This window comes from Rhineura floridana, chromosome 8 (genome assembly GCF_030035675.1).
Source record: "Rhineura floridana isolate rRhiFlo1 chromosome 8, rRhiFlo1.hap2, whole genome shotgun sequence".
Lineage (NCBI taxonomy): Eukaryota > Metazoa > Chordata > Lepidosauria > Squamata > Rhineuridae > Rhineura > Rhineura floridana.
In genome coordinates, this window is record NC_084487.1 from 23,744,526 (window position 1) to 23,763,033 (window position 18,508).

General features: G+C 40.1%; 2 long non-coding RNA genes across 4 annotated transcripts; one reads left to right on the forward strand and one right to left on the reverse strand.

The window, feature by feature from the left end:
• Positions 1–301: 301 nt before the first annotated feature.
• On the forward strand, positions 302–15,505 carry LOC133390285 (uncharacterized). Of its 2 annotated transcripts, XR_009764361.1 has the most exons (5): positions 302–527; positions 636–700; positions 9,292–9,408; positions 12,159–12,293; positions 13,569–15,505. It is a non-coding gene; the product is annotated as an uncharacterized LOC133390285 (long non-coding RNA). The 2 variants fall into 2 exon arrangements; XR_009764362.1 differs by lacking the exons at positions 302–527; positions 636–700 and adding an exon at positions 7,037–7,623.
• Positions 5,771–12,288, reverse strand: LOC133390286 (uncharacterized). Of its 2 annotated transcripts, none has more exons than XR_009764364.1 (4): positions 12,103–12,288; positions 8,150–8,305; positions 7,813–7,884; positions 5,771–6,518 (listed from the first exon to the last, which is right to left on the reverse strand). It is a non-coding gene; the product is annotated as an uncharacterized LOC133390286 (long non-coding RNA). The 2 variants fall into 2 exon arrangements; XR_009764363.1 differs by having other exon boundaries at positions 8,142–8,305.
• Positions 15,506–18,508: the final 3,003 nt, after the last annotated feature.

Here is an 18,508-nt window from a genome sequence, read left to right on the forward strand (position 1 = left end):
TCTCTCGGTGTTCAGGGAGGGATTTAAAACTCTGAGGAGTAACATCAACGGGGGAAGAAAGAAAGAAAAGGGAGGTGTGCGTGCGTGCGTGCGATCAAACTCCACTCATGTATTGAAAGGGGAGAAAAGGGGGCATCCAACAGAGGGGCGGAGCTTGTGGGCGATCGGATGACCCCATAGGGAAAGGGGCGGGGCCTCGGGAGCTTAGCGTATGGCGAAAACGGCCTTCTTGAGAACCGTTGAAAAGGCTCGTGAGCGCGAGTAAAGGGGGGGGGTTGAAAGCCGGCACTGGAAAGCTCTCCGCGCACGAGGCGTGGGCGGGGTTGCTCTTTATCATAACAACAGCGTCGCGCCGCCTTTTTAACTGGGGCAGCCAATTGTGGATCTCGAAGTAGGCGGGGCTCCTGAGGAAAGCATTCTCTGTGGCTGTGAGGAAAGAAGGGGCCTTCTCTTTTGTGGGAGAAGAGGGTTGGCGGAGGCGGAGTCTTTCCGAGATTTAGTTATGGTCCCAGCCCCGCAATGGGCAAGTACGTATCCGTTGGCTATCCTGTTTCTGGAGTTCTTTTTTCCACAGGATTTTGAGTCTGTTTCTTTACTCAGAAGTTTAGTTAGTTGTTTGTTTGTTTTTATTTCAGGGTTCCCGTAAGAATGTTAAGCTTTGAAGATTTTTAGGCTGCTTCTTTGAAATGTCAGTTTTCAGGTATTGTAACTGGGAGCTCAATGATCCTGCTATTCAGTGGTGGTGGGTCATTTTTGTTTGTTTTCTTTTTTGCTTGGTATTGTTAATCTCTGCTTTATAGAGGAAAGAAAAGTGAAAGTGTTAAAGCGGGAAGCTAAAATTATCCGTTAAGCAGCCTGCTACAAAATTTAGGCTACAATCAGTCTACTCTGAAGTAATTTTTATGGGGTTCAGTCAGGTAAGTGTGTATTGGATTGCAGCTTAAATTGTTTAGGCTGCAGGGAGATTTATTCCCAAGTAAGGATGCAATCCAATAGACACTTCACTGGGAATAAGTCCCATTGAACCAAATGGAACTTACTTCTGAATAAACATGTATTGGATTGCAATCTAAGTGTGTATAGGGCTTCAGTCCTAGAGTGTATGTGGTTGGCTGCTGTAGCGCGCAGGTTCTTGCATAGTTATAGTCTTGCTGTGTGCGTGTTTGTTCCAGGGGCTTCCCTCACGGTAAGGATGATACACAAAAACTGCATGCAGTCCGATCCTATGCATGCTGCTCCGTAGTTAATTCAGTGGGGCTTGCTTCCTTGAAAGTATCAATAGGATGCTGCTTTCAAGGATGTCAATTGTAACTTTCTTGTTTGCCTTTCTTCTTTTCTGCCTGCCCCGCCTCTCTTTTCGGATTGCAGTTTTAACAATCCAGCCGTTCATATTCAGAATTAATGAATATGAATCACTATGTTGTACTTACAATCGGGGGAAGTAGTTAAAAGGTGGAATACCGTACATGCTTGTGGAGTCTAATCCATGTTGGTGACTGTGAATGCAGAACGCTTGCATTACATGACGTCTTGGGAACTAATGACATCTAAACAATCCAGCACAGAGTTTTCAGGGTGCTTAAAATTCACTTGTTTGTTTAGCTGGATTAAAGTGCACATAATGCTGTGCTGGATTGTACCACTCAATTTAACAAACATGAAAACAGAATCTTATGGTATTTTAAGATTAGTACATTTATTATGGCGTAAACTGTGGTAGACTACAGTCCATCAGATGCAGGAAATGAGGTTTCATGGGCATTTTTGATAATTTGTGTGGGAAAGAGCTCTGTCTTCTCTGTGGAGATGCTGTGTGGATGCTTCCTATTTCAACTACCAGGCTAAGTTAATAAATGTTGCTCTCTTGAAAGCTTACTCTCCTCTAAATGGAAGTAATAGTAATTGATTGTAAACTACAGAACCAACTACAGTTCTGAAGCTAGAATGTTAGAGCTGAAACTATACTTTGCACAATTTGAGTGTTTCAGAAATTAAAACTTCTTGAATTTGAGGTGTACCTCTAAATTTTTTTCTTGATTTTTCTAAAATGACAGCTTACTGTGTGTGCCTCACTGTTCCTCCACAGAACACATATATCTAGATTCCAGTCAACTGGTCAACTAGATATATTTATACATTTTTTAAACAGAGAGCAAATCTTCAAATCTAGCAGTGTATGTACCTGGCAGTGCTGAAAACAATATGAATAAGGAAAGCATGAACCTGAACTTTAGGAAGCAAATCTGTGTGAAAATTTAATTCAGTGCTATAGCATTCCACGGGGCAAGCAGATACCTACACTCCCTAATGACTGAAAGAAGTTTGTACTGCTTGAGAAGGGACCACTCCCTTCTCAAGGGTTAGACTAGCTTAAATCCAATAAGAACATTATAATGTTGTCCCCTTTTTATATTTATGAGTTGGTTGTTGCATTGACAATTCCACTGTTAGAAAAAACAAAGAAAAGCCCACAATCCCAAACTCTGTAATACAAAAACATTTCCCAAAATAAACATATTGCAAGAACAACAGTACAACTTGTTTTTTAAATGTCCCAAGCCTGTGCAATAAGACTATGCTTGGATGAGATAGACAGGTTTATGCCACTCTTCAAAAATAACATCTAATAATACTGTCTTCAGAAACAGAAGCAAAGTAATTACCATAGCAACCTACACCATTGTATTTGATTGTACCACTGAATTCAATGGAGTTTTACTTCCAAATAGTAAGCATAAGGTGGGCGCTTCATTGGGAGGAAGGGTGGGATAAAAATCAAATTAATAATAATACATGGAAGTAATGGGTGGTATTCAACACTAGTCCTACTCAAAGTAGACCCACTGAAGTTAATGGACATGACTCACAAGTTCATTAATTTAAACAGGGATACTCTGAGTACAACTTAGTTGAATACAACCCATTGAGTTCAGTGGGACTTAAATTCCCTGTAGACATGCTTAATATTTCAGCTGTAATTAGAGATGTAAACTCAGGCAAAAACTGGGGGAATTTTTTTTGGGGGGGGTACAGTTTTTTCCAGCCCTTCACATTTCTAGCTGTAATCTCTAAACTGTCTGCACTGTCTAATGCTGGTGTCGATGAGGTGCTTGGAACTGCACATGTCTTCTTCATACATCATACATACTGATCTTATATAACTTTTCTTATGGTAAACAGCCACATTGTTCAAATTGAACTTATTTCTAAGTGAGCATACATAGAATTGTAGCCTAAGAATGTCTTTCTATGCATACTTCCTTGGGGAACAGCCCCATGCCTGTGGAATTCAATGGAGCTTATTTCTGACTAAGCATATTTAGGATCATGCTGTAAATTGCAGTCTAGTCTTACTGAGAAGTAGACATTTGGTTTCAGTGAGGTTTCTTTCCAGATAAATTACTCTTCCTAACAGAGAATTCAGGTGGTGAGTGCTGATAAGTTTGGAGCCACAACATAACCACTGAGAAATAAGAGATGTGCTTCAACATGCTTGGCAGAACCCTGAGGCTTGAGGAGTACGAAATCACACTGTTTTGAGGCTAGAACCCTCTTAGGAGGTGAGGAGACACTGCAATATCTTGTTGTAGGTCCCACTCGTATGTCAAAATTGCCAAACTTAACATTGTTGATACAAGAACTCTGGAATGGTAAAGTTCAAGTTCCTGTTACTTACTGAAGCAGCATCTGACTGTTCTGCCCCAACTGGACATTATATTATTTAATTATTATTATTTAGCTCTATCTCTCATTTAAGTCCTCACCAGAGTTGGCTGTGGATACCATGTCCAAGTGCCTGGAATCCGTAAGTGGATGGATGGGAGAGAACAGGCTGAAGCTGAATCCCGACAAGACCGAGGTGTTGCTTGTGGGAGACAGAGGAAGGCTGGGTATTACGGACCTGATGCTTAATGGGGTGAGATTACCCCTGAAGGACCAGGTCCGCAGCCTCAGGGTCATTCTTGACTCCAGGCTGTCCATGGAGGCTCAGGTCTCAGCGGTGAGTCAGGCAGCTTGGTATCAGTTACATCTGATACGGAGGCTGCGACCCTACCTTCCTGTTCATCTGCTCCCACGGGTGATACATGCCCTGGTCTCCTCTCGCTTAGACTACTGTAATGCGCTCTACGTGGGGTTACCCTTGAACATGGTCCAGAAGTTACAGCTGGTACAGAATGCGGCGGCACGCTTGATTAAGCACAGCCGTCGCCGTGACCATATCACGCCAGTGTTAATAGATCTTCACTGGTTACCAGTTGTTTACCGGGCCCAATTCAAGGTGTTGGTGCTGACCTTTAAAACCCTATACGGTTTCAGCCCAGTCTATCTGAAGGAGCGCCTACAGAATCACCAATTATGCCGCCTGACAAGATCAGCCTCACAAGACCTTCTCTCGGTCCCACCGGTTAAAACAGCTAGGCTGGTGCGGACCAAAGAGAGGGCATTTTCGATTGTGGCCCCCACCCTCTGGAATTCTCTTCCTTTTGATCTCAGACATGCTCCCTCCCTGATGGGTTTTCGCCAAGCCTTAAAAACCTGGCTATTCAGACGGGCCTATGGGATCGGGGAGGATTAATTTTATAAGGTTTCAAATAGAAATTGGTTTTAAATTGATTATGATTGTGTTTGCTTGTATTTTATTTTGTATTATGTACTGCTCTCTATTATTGTAAGTCGCCTAGAGTGTCCACTAACCTGGACATATAGGCGACCAACAAATAAAATTTATTATTATTATTATTATTATTATATACTGCCTATATGCTTCTAGATAGAATTCTCCTCAGTAAATCTGTTAGCAACTGATTAGATCAGTTGTCTGTTATGTCTCTATTGGCTGCTCCTGGAAAGAGTCTTTAGTTCTGTGCTTGGGAAGGTTTTTTCTAGAAAGAAGACAACCTTCCTCAGGCCTGGTTCTCCACAGCTTGGAGGGCTTGGCTGCACATTATTTTTTTTACCACACATCAGTTCTAACCCTCCTTTAGTCAACTGTTAATCCTCTACTCATCTTTTTGCAGTTAAGTGTTTTCTTGCTGGGTTTATTTGTTGTTCAAAATTCCCTTTAAATAAAACAGAAGATTTAAGTTATATAAAGTGTGGATTGGACGTGAGTTTATCGGCTTGTATAGACACACAGCTCAATGTTGAGGCCAGAACAGACTGCCCCTTTAAATTAAAGAACTGAGAACAAACTTCAATTTCAGACTTAAGTGTGATTTTTGTTAAATTAACATGCATTTACTCTTGGACTGAGAGCTAATATAGTAGTTAAAATGCAAGAACTATAACCTGGAAAGTTCCTGGTTCAAATCTCAGTTCAGCTACGGACAGCCTTACTGAAGCTATTATTTCAGTGTGTGTTGTCAAAAAGTAAATGCAACTCATCAGCTATAAAATGGTATGTATGGTCACATTTTCCAGCAAAATGTACAGGAATAAGTATCCAATATTTTCCTTTCATCGCTTCTGTGTACATTGTGTGGAAGCCTGAATGAACTTGTGCCATTTTACAGTTGATCTTTATTTTGTACCTGGGTATCTGCTTCCAAGTGCAAAAACTGAACCTGGTCCTCAGTCTCTCACCCCACCAATGTATAGTAATACCAGTACTGCCTTACTTTTATGAGGTAATGTTCTTTGTGTGTATGTCTTTTTTTTAAAGGAAGCAACCCTGAAAATGTAATTCATTATATATGCTTCCTCATCCATTGTTGAAAGCATACTTTACTTCAGAACAATATTGTTCCTTGGGGCATAATTATCCCTTTTTTATACAGCAACTTTATTTAATTAGAATACTTATATCTCACTTTATAGCCATGAGAGACTCTCAAAGCAACTTTCAAAATATTCACAAAAATAAAATAACACTCAAATGCAGTACAGGAACAGAAATTGCAAGGTATCCATATAGAACTAGGAATATTCAGGTGGCATTTTCTGCCCTCATCGTTGTCCTCCCTTAGTATCATACTAGGCAGCAGCTCCCACCAGAATCCTCTGAGGCAAGGGGAGTAGGGCTGAGCAGCGCGAACTGGTTCAGCCTATGATGGAAGCAGTCTTCCTTTGCAGACAGTTGCCAGGTAACAGCTCTCACCAAGGTCCTCTGAGGCTAATGAGGGGCTGAGCAAGCAACAGGTCTTCTGGGGCAAGGAAGTGAATGAAGCTGAGCCTCTGGTACAAGCACTCTTTCCTTGCTGCTTCTACCCTTCTTTATTGTGTTCTGCAACTGGTGATCATTAAAAATAAACATTTTAAATTGTCCTTTATAGTGTGCATTATCCACCCAAATTTAACACTTCTAGTGCCCCATTTACTTCAGTTAACAATTTAAGCACATGACTCCCATTGACATAAAAGTGCTTGATCTTTGATTGGATTGAACCCTTAACATTTTCTCCTTAAACTTGATGGTCACTGCTTTTGTGTCTCCTTAATGTTGGCATCTATAAGAGCTGAAGTTCTGTGGAGAAAAGCCTTGGCTTGACAGAGGAACCAGTATTGCATGCTATAAAATCCTGTAAATGCCAGAAAAAATGTATGTTAGATCTCATTCAGAGATGGAATGAACTTGGAAATACAATTTTAGTAGTAGTATTTAAAATTAAAATAAAAAACTGATGTGTACCAGTGAGACAGGAGCTGTTTACCCCTTCTCATAACCCAAGATTAAGAGGCTATATACTGCCATTAAAAGGCAACAAGTTTAAAATGATAAAAGGAAATATTTTACATAGTGCACAATTAACATGTGGAATTAATTATCCTAAGATATTGTCAAGGCCAAGAGTTTAGTAGGTTTGAAAAAAGGAGCAGACATTTATATGGCTATTGAGACCATCTGTGGCTACATTAGATGGGATGAAAAACTTTTTTCCAAAGGATATAAAAATCCTTCTGCTTTAAGGTATAGAATAACAACTTACTGATGGTGGGGATTAGAGAGCAACTTCCTTTTTTGTGCAGGTTCTTTGGTAATTGTTCATTCCAGGATTTTATGCACTTTTCTTTGAATTGTATAGACCTGGGATAGCGGCTGGCAGCGAAGGGATGCCAGATTTGCAGACCAACAGTTCATCTATGTAATGTTCCTAGTGTAATGGGAATTACATGGGCTAGTTTACTGATGTGGATAAACACTACTATGCACAAGAGGGATTGACAACATTCCTTAGATTCAAATCCGGTTTACCTATAAATCTATACCTGCAACAGAGATGTTGCAATTCTGCTGTCCTGCCAAAGTATCCACTTCAGCCTATGCTGGGGTTTTTTGTGTGTGTTATTATTTAGCTTGTAACAGTTGTGCTCTTTCTCCCCAATTATGCACATGATTTGCTTTAAGAAAAATCCAGCATAAGATGGTTGATTTATTGCTCACATGTAACAAAATGCCAGGCTGAAATGATCATATCCCTATTTGGAGAAAAAGTGACTGACATTCAACCCTGCTATGAGAGGCAGCTGCTGTCTTGAGTATTGTATCAGCCTGTGCTGGATTAAACCAGCTCCAGCTATAGTAACAGAAGTGCATGGAAGGAGACTACAGCCTAACACAAAGTTCAAGTTGAGGACAAGACATTGATAGTTTAGTATGAGAAATCTGAAGATCTTTGGGTATAGGTAAGTTCTCCTTCTTTTAGGAGTAAGTGTGGTATGATCCTATGCATGCTTATTCAGAATTAAATCCCATTTCTTCAATGGGACTTGCTTTCCAGTAAGTGTACGTAGGTTTTCAGCCTTAAGAATATTAAAAGCACTTCACCCTACATTATCTGACAACCCTGATCTCAATATGGAAGGTATACTAACCTCATTAGCCCCCATGTTGGAGATGGCGGGGGAGGGGGGCTGAAGCAGAGAGTGTTGATTGTCTGAGATCACCTAGAAAGTTCATGGTAGAAATGAGACTCAAACATCTTGTTTTACAGCTCACTTTCTGTCATTACACTTCACCACCTCTCATAATATACTAAATTCAATATAATAGCAGACTGCCTTCTAAGTTTATGTTGGCAGTATTCACTTGCATTTCCCTTTTAAATAGTTTTAAGTTCCTCTGTAGTATTTTCTTCCCAGAATACCTACTGCAGGGCTATAGTTTATGTAAGAGCAAAGCATGTATTCTGAAAGATACGTACATGCATACCTCAGTACATGTCTTGAATGCTGCTTTGGCTTAACGTTACACGTGGAGTGGGCCATTGTAAAGGATACTGAGCTAAATGGATCATTGGTTTGACTCAGTACAAAGCCGCTTCAAGTACATATGTTCGCCAAGAGAACTGAGTCTGGCCAGGGTTTCCTGTAAGAGATCACATATTTAAAAATAATAAAAATTATCTTTGTTGCATCTTTTCTTATTTTGAGACTAGGGTAGCTTTGGACATTTATGGAGAAATAGGCTTCCTGTGCAAAGTGGAACTTGTGCATTTCCCCCTACAGAGAGCTGTGCGTGTTACTACAGCTGGAGGGCTCCTGTGCCAAATTAGAAAAAATAAATTAGTACACAGTTCTTCAAGCAAGTAATCAATGTGGGGAAAAAGTATAACTTGTAACCATGGAGATCCATACAATGAAACTGAAAATGCAGAGGACCATGTTTCACAAAATTAAGGGAAGCAGAACAGTTAACAGTTACTAGATGTGATCCTGGCAATATTTGCATGAACATGATTAACAGCCATCCTTTGCCCTCTACTGTCTTAAAGTGAAAATAAGGCTGGACTCCTAAGCACACTTACTATAGTAGCATTTACTTCCGAGTAAAAGTGTATAAAATTGCATTGTGACAGGTGTGTCAACTAATCAAAACTCTGGATTAAATAAATCCCAGCTTCCAAACTATCCATCATTATGATGGTTGGGACACATGGAGGAGGAGAACTAGTCTATTGCCCATAGAATGCAGGGGGTGGTCATGTATGCAGCCAAAGGTACATAAATTGAATAGGTTCTAATCTATCCTAAGATTAGGGTTCATCTTTTATCTTTATGCTTCCAATGACTTGTTCACATTCACAAGAATACATAAATAAAGGTATTTTCCCTGCTGCTGCAGCCTGCATTCTAAGTCCTGCACAGACAGGGGAATAAGGGTCAAACTATGTATGTGACAGATCCATTAATGTATCTGATTCTCTTTACATTGTTGAAAATATCAAGCTGTGAGGGGGACAATAAAATCAGCTTGCCTGGGGAGGGGGGGGCGAATAGTTGAGAGACAGATTTTAATTGGAGAAAATGGTTACTAAACACCCTTTGTTTAAAAAATGATATTTTTTTTTGCAGATTTATTAAGGAGGAAAAAAGAGGGGGAACCCATCAGATCACATGAACAACACAACAAGCATCAGTACAGCCATCTTACACATTGAGATCCATATGTCATCCAAATGTCTGAAATAGGTATCAAAATTAACATGGTGTTTATAGAAAATATGGTTAAATACAGAAAGGGTGTTCAAAGACCTTAGCGCCCTTTATTGTGGTCCAGATCCAAATTGGGGCCACCTGCAGGAGCTATTGGCAACAACAACAACAATGGCAGGGATACAGATGTTTATCGCTGTTGTATCAAGTTTATCTCTATGTGATCAGAAAAGGTGCGATTCTGTAGAAATCTCACCTTTCACTGACACTGTTCTTGGCAATTAGATGTATTGCAGAGAGCAGCAGTGGTAAAGCACCTGTGGCTCTTCAGATTTTGTTGGACTACAGCTTTGCATGTTGGTTGGGGCTGATAGGAGTTGGAGTCAAGCAGCATCAGGAGGGCCACAAGTTCCCTATTCCTGGGACAGACTGTCTGTCTTCCATAGAATTCAAATTATATTAAAATGCAATACAATAAAAGAAATAGAAGATGCAGTAAAAATACAATTAAAAATCAATATGAACATTTAATGCAGCCACACCATGGATCACCTGAATGAAGCTGGAGGAACAGTGGTGTTCTACAGATGCAGTTTGGCAACTCCTGTTCTAGAGTCTAGATAATGCCTCTTGAAAGCAGCAATGCTGCTACTATCGCTGAGCAAGAGAAAACTCTCTTTAGCCCTGTCCCCTTTCCTCATTCGGTAGTGGCAATGATACTCCTGATAGGTTCTCTTTTATGCAATAGGAGATGTGTTGCTTACTGTTATCTCCAAAGGCAATATGGCAGATGTAAGGCCTCCTTTGCTCAGAACATTATCCAGCAAATAAAGGACAAAAGAGGTGTGTGCTGGGATATGGCAGGGGAGAAGGGAACAGGGATGGTGTAGAGAAGGAAAGCACCTGGATAGGAATAGGTAATTCCACTGAGAGCCAGCATGGCAAAATGGTTAGAGAGTTGGACTGGGATCTGGGAGACCACAGTTCAAATCTCCACTCAGCCATGAAGCTTGCTGGGTGTCCTTGGGCCACTCACTATCTCTCATACTAACCTACCACACAGAGATGTTAGGATAAAATGGAGAGGGAGGAGAACCATGTACACCACCTTGAGTTCCTTAGAGGAAAGGTGGGATAGAAGAGTAATAATAAAATAAAATAGTTGTATTGTGGAATAGGGCTGAAGGAACTACATGTTGGGTGAGTAAGAAGAGCCTGCTGGATAAGACCAGTGGCCCATCTAGTCCAGCATCCTGGTCTCACAGTGGCCAACCAGATGCCCATGGAAAGCCCACAAGCAGGACCTGAGTACAAGAGCACTCTCCCGTCCTGCAGCTTCCAGGAAAACCCAGAGCTGTTCCTTCCTTCCCAAAGGACCCACATGTCTTCACACTTGTCAAATAGTTTTCCAACATTCTGTGCTCTAATCATGATATAAAATCAGGATCAAAAAGTCTATTTAGGATAAGGGGTGAAGCTACATCTAGAGCAGGAATGGGGAATCTTTGGCCTGGAGGGTAAATATGGCCCTTCAAGCCTTTCTATCTCACCCTTGGATTCTACAAAGGCCATGCCCCACACTCACACTATTCTGTGCCCTTTCAAGTACTTTTGCCTGGATGGAATGTGCCCTTGGACTGATAATTCCTTTTGCTTGTTTGAATATATGTGCACATCTGACTTGTGCATGACTGGAAAGTACTCTAGTGTACCAAGGCATGAGTTGTAGCCACTGCTCTGCCTACTTTTGTCTAACTCTTCCCACCCACCACTAGCATGGCCTTCATGCACATTGAACAGGGGGCTGGACATTATGGCCTTATAGGCCCCTTCCAACTACTATTCTATGATTCTATGTGGTAGGTATCAACAAGTTTGGAGGAATACAAAGGTTTGCAGACAAAAAATAGAAAAGTTTGTTAAGGTGGAGAGGACCCAAAAAGGCCCAGTAAGATTATGCATGCTTAGTGGACAAAGAATACTGACTGACTGTTTTGGGGTTTTTGGGGGGGGTTAGAAAATGGGAGAGATGCAATGGAGTATCATGGAAGAAGGCATGACTGGCTGGAAACCTTAACAGGAACACTCCATATTATGTTTTGTTGCTGGTCCTACCTGAGTTTACAATTTCCTTTTGGAAAAAAAATACAGTATTAACAGAAGTAGCTGAGGTTTTGTACTGATGTAGCAAATATAATATAGACTATGTCTTATTGTAGCTGCTACAGATCAGGCTCCAAACAGAAAACAGTTCTGTAAGTAGCAGTAAAGCTGTAGGTATAAATTAGAAGTGGGAAGCTTTGAGGGATTTGGGGTGGATTGTGTTTGTCTGATTCATGGTGAAAAGGGACTTAACTCTGGTTCCATAGGGAAGAGTAGTGACTAATCTGTTTAATCATCTGCAGACTGTTCCTGGAATAGGCTTCCTTGTAATGAAGGAGTTGCAGGAAATCCAGGTTCCCCAGGCAAACAATTAATAGTGACACAGTGTTGGGCTACATGTTGCTAGTTTGATCTGAGTACATAGGAATCTCTGTCTCCAATTCTTCACAATCCTCAAGAATATATTGGCCTTGTTCATCTGCATGCAGGGGACATTAAAATCCACTGGACTTGCATGCAATCCTATCTGTATTTACTTGGGAGTGAGTCTCATTGAAATTAGTAGTAGTTACTTCTGAGTAAACATGCACAGAATTGAAGGAGCAAGTTTCTTTAGAACAAATGTACCTTTCCTTTGTCCCAGTTCTTTAACTTCCCTCTGTATTCCTTATCCATCTTTCCAGGAAAGAGACTGTAGATTCTGACGAGTCTTGACCATTGCAACAGAACAGCAACTGAGTTTATCTCATAGTAGAACAGGTCATCTCTGTCTTATGTTGGTGAGAAAAGAAGATGTTCTGAAGAGAGAAACAAAGCTGGTTTGTTTTTATATACAAATTCATACATTTTGGTTACAGCCTCATGCTAGTGTAGTGGTTAAGGTGTTGGAGTACGACCTGGGAGACCAGGGTTTGAATCCCCACATAGCCATGAAGCTCACTGGGTAACCTTGGGCCAGTCACTGCCTCTCAGCCTCATGAAAACCCTATTCATAGGGTCGCCATAAGTCGGAATCAACTTGAAGGCAGTACATTTACATTTTTTCATGCTACATTTGAGGTAATGTTTTGCTTTACAGTTTTGCCTTACAGTTAATAGACAGAATCAGGCATTAGGATGTAAGCTGAAGTGCCCCAACAATTAACCTTCTAATTTAAAACTAATGGTCACTAAATTATGGGGCATGTCTCCTTCCTCCTTCTCCCTGGAATGGTCCTTTGAAGATAATACTAGTCTATTATGTGAACAAGCAATAATGTGTAATTAATCCTTCTCTGAAAACATAAATCAGAGCTTAGCCTGGGGACTGAGAATGGGTGGTGGTATAGCATTAAAGAAATAAACTATCAGATGAAAAGAACATTCAAACCTACTGTACTTCTGCCTACAAAATAATTGTGGCTTATTCCTTGCCATAACATGTATGTGTATATGTGGAATATGGGTGGATGGTAATAAGAAACTAGTGGGGCCTACAAACACTTGTGGTGAGCGGAAAGACGTGGGAAGTGGGGAATGGGGACAGTGAATGTGTACGTGCACACCAAATTTGCCATTTTCTCATGATAAATCAGGTGCATGAACGCACTTTTCTATTAACACTTCAACCCTCCACATACTTATATACATACCATCTTATGTGTGTATATGAGGACCCCCTTGCATGCTTTTGCATGCTCACACCCAATCCTCTTGCATGCTCGCACATTCACTCACACACACACACACACACACACACACACTCTTACAATGGGTGGAAGGATAGGGCAAAGAGAAGACAAGTCTTCACACCTATCAACTTTCCTCAGCTTTTATTCGCACATTTCCTCCCTCCACTCAACTCTAGCTTTTATTAATGCTCCTGTTGTTCCAGTCTCTTCCTTCTCCTTTCCCTGCCTAACAATCCCTGTCCATTTCCATTGCAGAAGTGCTTCAAAGGCTACCTTTTGTAGATCAATCGTTGTTAAAAAGCCAGTATAGGAAAACTGGCTGGGGAAACCTGTGAGATGCTTATAGTGGTGGTGGAAGTGAAAAGGGAGTGGCATGGGCAGAGCAGCTGGCAGGCAAGTAATTTCTCCACTTTCTTCCAACAGGCCCTCACAGTGTCTATGTGATCCTCTGAGACCTACAGCCTACCTATGAGAAGACCCACCCCTTAGCATTATCGGTATAGTTTGGCAAGATATACAGCCAAAATTTAAGCTGAGTAACTATATGGCCAGTCCTAATATCAGATATAGTATGACTGAATATACTTCAGCACAGAAATAAATGCAAATTAGTATTCCCTCCCCCGCCACCCCTCTGGGAGGCAGGACAGACTGGTGCAGCAACTTGAGGTACCAATTTGCTGTGATCTTATTAAGTCACATAAACTGAGTTTGAGGCCTCCTGTCTAAATACTCAGACAGAAGGCCTCAGAGGAAAACCCAAGATAGTTGCAGGCAATGACTCGATAGATGACAGCCTTCATGCTCCATCATAACTACAGTATTAACAGTAGGGTGTCTTTCTTTTCTGTATGTGCTATATTCCACTAAAGTTAAAAGCCTTCGTCGTCTATGGCAGTGTGATTTGCGGTGCAGTCTGTAGGCCGCACAGTGAATACTACTGGCTTTGTAGGGTGCATTAAAAATTCTGTCACACCTTCTGCTGAGATTAAGTGAGCCTAAATATTGGGACTCAATTCTGTCGAGAGAGCACAGTTGTATTCTTTTCCCTAGGGTGGAGTGATGTCATTGCGATTTTTCTGTTCTTCTTCACCCAGACTGCCTTTTACTTCCTTCTTGTCTCCTGGCAGCTCTAGCCTTAGAACCACATGCATCATCTCTCTCACCATTCTTGGCCAGCCTTTAGCATCTCCTTTCTTCTCATCCCATTTATCGGTCACTGTGCAATAATAAAATAATAAAAAAATTGTCTCTATGCAATCCAAATTTTGTGTCAACAGAAGCTGAATTTTATGGCCTGAAAATAAATGGCAAAATGTATACATTTGCACCTTATATGCATAGTATTATTTTCCCAGTGAGACTGATGGTGGCCATGTTAAGGCCCAACAAGGCGCACAGCTCAGTGAGATGCATGTGAAAGGACCATCTGGCTCAAGCCATTCCAGAATCCCAGTGTAAAAGAGGGCTGTACTGTTTTGATGTTTCTGCTTGTATTCCAAAATGCCTAAAATTGGTCCTCCTTTTGTTCATGTTTCTATTTCTACTGGACCAGATTTCCTGTTTTCATACAAATAACTTGGGATCTTAGGTGCTCTTGTCTGTAATGCAAATAATGCTGGAATTGCTTCTAAGGCCACTACTGGCTTTACTTTTTCTACATATACGCAAATGTTGACCATTCTGTGTTGTTGCTTTGGGTAAGGCTTTTTTTTAAATTGGCTACTCAGATAACCGATTTAATTTTTTTTATCAATGCTAATTCTGGATTCAAAGAGCCTCCTGACTAATTCTAGATGCCCACAGAACCTTTGTCCTTGTGTTTCGCAAACAGCATATTTTTGTGCTACCTACCAAACTGTTTTTGAAATGGACAGAGTTTTAAAAGCAGTTGAGAGTTTGTGGTTCAAACTTTTTAAAATGTCCTGGATTGATGCATGCTCTTAGATTTTTTTGTATCCCAGTGTTTATCTCAAATGCCACAAAACGTTAATTTATTCATTGAGATTCCCTTTACCATAATTTAAGAGAGCTATGTAAGATGACAGTAAAGCACAACATCGATAGATACCTCTTGAACACACTGATTAAAATTAGTACTGTGCTACCTGAACTACTAGCACAAAACAGATCTCACTGCTAACTTTCAGCTCTTTTGATTGTTCCTTAAACTAACAACATCTAAAGTAAACATAGTATGTACTCTGGTTTTATTGATTTATCATAAGACAGGATGGTACTAGGAATTGGATATGCCACTTAAAATCGTGAGTATATTTCATTGCCACTTAATCGGGGAATTATAGATATGTAATCTTTTAGGTATGAGAGTGTCGAAGAGAAGAGATGTCTGCATCTGTGTTGGAATTGCTTTTTAATATGTTCTTAAACTTTCTTTTTAAAAATGTTTTTAATCTTAGAAGATGTTGCCATAGCTTTTTTTAAGTAGCATTTTTGAAGATATTTTGTTTTAATGTGTTTTAAAGTTTGTTTTTATGATATTTTAATGCTTGTAGTACTTTTGTTTGCCACCCTGGGCTCCTGCTGGGAGGAGGGGCAAGATATAAATAAAATAATAATAATAATAAGAACTAGAAATTGTGGGAAAATGGGTCTTAGGAGATAAAAATGAAGCAGGAGAGAGTCTTATTGAATTCTGTGAAGCCAATAATTTGTTTCTTGCAAACACATTTTTTGAGCAACCAAAAAGACGACTGTACATGTGGACATCACTAAATGGTCAATATAGGAATCAAATAAATTATATTATTGGTAGCAGAAGATGGAGAAGTTCCATACTTTCTGCAAAAACAAGACCAGGAGCAGACTGTGGTACAGATCATGAACTGGTAATATTGAAAATCAGAGTAAAGCTAAAGAACAACAACAAAGCAATCATAATGCCAAAATACAATTTAAATAACATCCCAAAATAATATAAAGATCAAATAAGGAACAGATTTGAGGCTTTAAACTTAGTTGATAGAGAACCAGAAGAACTATGGAGTGAAGTCAGAGACATTATCAGGGAAGAATGCAAAAAGACCTCTAGTTAAAAAGAGAGAAAGACCTCAATGGATGACTGAAGAAACTCTTACAATGGTTAAAGAAAGAAGGAAAGCAGAAGCAAAAGGAGATAGAAACACGGAGAGAACCCTAAATGCAATAATACAGCAATTAGTATGTAGGGACAAAGAGAACTATTACAGTAGTTATTGTATGGAAATAGAAGAGGACAACAAAAAAGGTAGAACAAGAGCCCTATTCCAAAAGATTAGAGAAATTAAAAGGAAATTTAAGCCAAGAGTAGGGATGTTGAATAATCAACAGGGGAACACACTGACTGACTCTGATAAAATAAAAGGAAGATGGAAGCAATACACTGAAGCACTATATAAAAGAGATGCAAGCATGACAGATTCATTCACGGAGGAACCGTATGATGAAGAACCAGACATTGTAGAATGTGAGGTGAAAGCTGCTCTTAAAATACTTGGAAGAAACAAATCACCAGGAACAGATGGCATACTACTAGAGTTGCTACAAGTTACTGAGACTAAATCTGTCCTAATTTTGACAAAATTTTGTCAACAAATATGGAAAACTAAACAATGGCCCACAGACTGGAAGCGTTCAATATATATCCCACTTCCAAAGAAAGGGGATCCCAGGGAATGCAGTAATTATCGAACTATTGCCTTAATATCCCATGCAAGTAAAGTAATGCTCAAGATTCTACAATAAAGGCTGTTACAATATATGGAGCGAGAAATGCCAGATGTCCAAGCTGGATTTAGAAAAGGAAGAGGCACCAGAGATCATATTGCAAACATACATTGGATAATTGAACAGACCAAGGAATTTCAGAAGAAAATAACCCTGTGCTTTATAGATTACAGCGAAGCCTTTCATTGTGTCGATCATGAAAAACTAGGGAATGCTTTAAAAGAAATGGGGGTGCCACAGCATCCGATTGTCCTGGTGGTCAACCTATACTCTGGATAAGAGGCTACTGTAAGGTCAGAATATGGAAAAACCAATAGGTTCCCAATCAAAGGGTTTGAGATGGGTGTATTTTATCACCCTACTTGTTTAATCTATAAGCAGAACATATCATACGGAAAGTGGAACTGGACCAAGATGAAGGAGGTGTGAAAACGAGAGGGAGAAATATAGTTTAAGATGTGCAGACGATACCATACTACTAGCAGAAATGAGTAATGATTTGAAATGAATGCTGTTGAAAGTTAAAGAGGAAAGCACAAAGGCATGACTACAGCTGAATGTCAAGAAGACTAAAGTAATAACAACAGAAGATTTATGTAACTTTAAAGTTGACAATGAGGACATTGAACTTGTCAAGGATTATCAATACCTTGCCACATTAACCAAAATGGAGACAATAACCAAGAAGTTAGAAGAAGGCTAGGACTAGGGAGGGCAGCTATGAGAGAACTAGAAAAGGTCTTCAAATGCAAAGATATATCAATGAACACTAAAGTCAGGATCATTCAGACCATGGTATTCCTGATCTCTATGTATGGATGTGAAAGTTGGACAATGAAAAAAGTGGTAAGAGAAAAATCAACTCATTTGAAATGTGTGTTGGAGGAGAGATTTGCAGATACCATGGATCACAAAAAAGACAAATAATAGAACAAATTAAACTAGAACTATTGTGAGAAGCTAAAATGATGAAACTGAGGTCATCATACTTTGGACACATCATGAGAAGACATGATTCGATTCACTAGACAAGACAATAATGCTGGGGAAAACAGAAGGGAGTAGAAAAAGAGGAAGACCAAACGAGATGGGTTGATTCCATAAAGGAACCCACAGACCTGAACTTACAAGATCTGAACAGGGTGGTTTAAAATAGATGCTGTTGGAGATCACTGATGTTGCAGAGTAGCAAAATTAGATATTTGAGCATCTGAGTGAGCTTTGTGTATTTGAAACTAGCTAAGTTGGAGATGCAAACACTAAGCCTAGTGTTTGCCCTCATGCTTGGAGGAGAGGGAGAGACAAAAGATGTCTGCTCTCCCTTTCAAGAGAAAGAAAAAGAAGGAAGGAGACCAGAAGATATGGTCAACATCCTAAGCATATCAGTCTAGCAGGAAGGGAGAGTCAGCGGGAGATCAAAGGATAGGCATTAGCCTAGCAATCAGGAGGTCTCTTCTCTAGCTACCTTTTTTAACCCCATGCAGCCTTAACCCACCAGTTCGAGTTGAACCACATATTCCAACAACTGATTCATAGGGTCGCCATAAGTCGTAACTGACTTGAAGGCACATAACAACGAAGGTATTCTTGGTTTTGTAACCTAACCCCTCTTCCTTTAGCCACACTCACTTAGCATA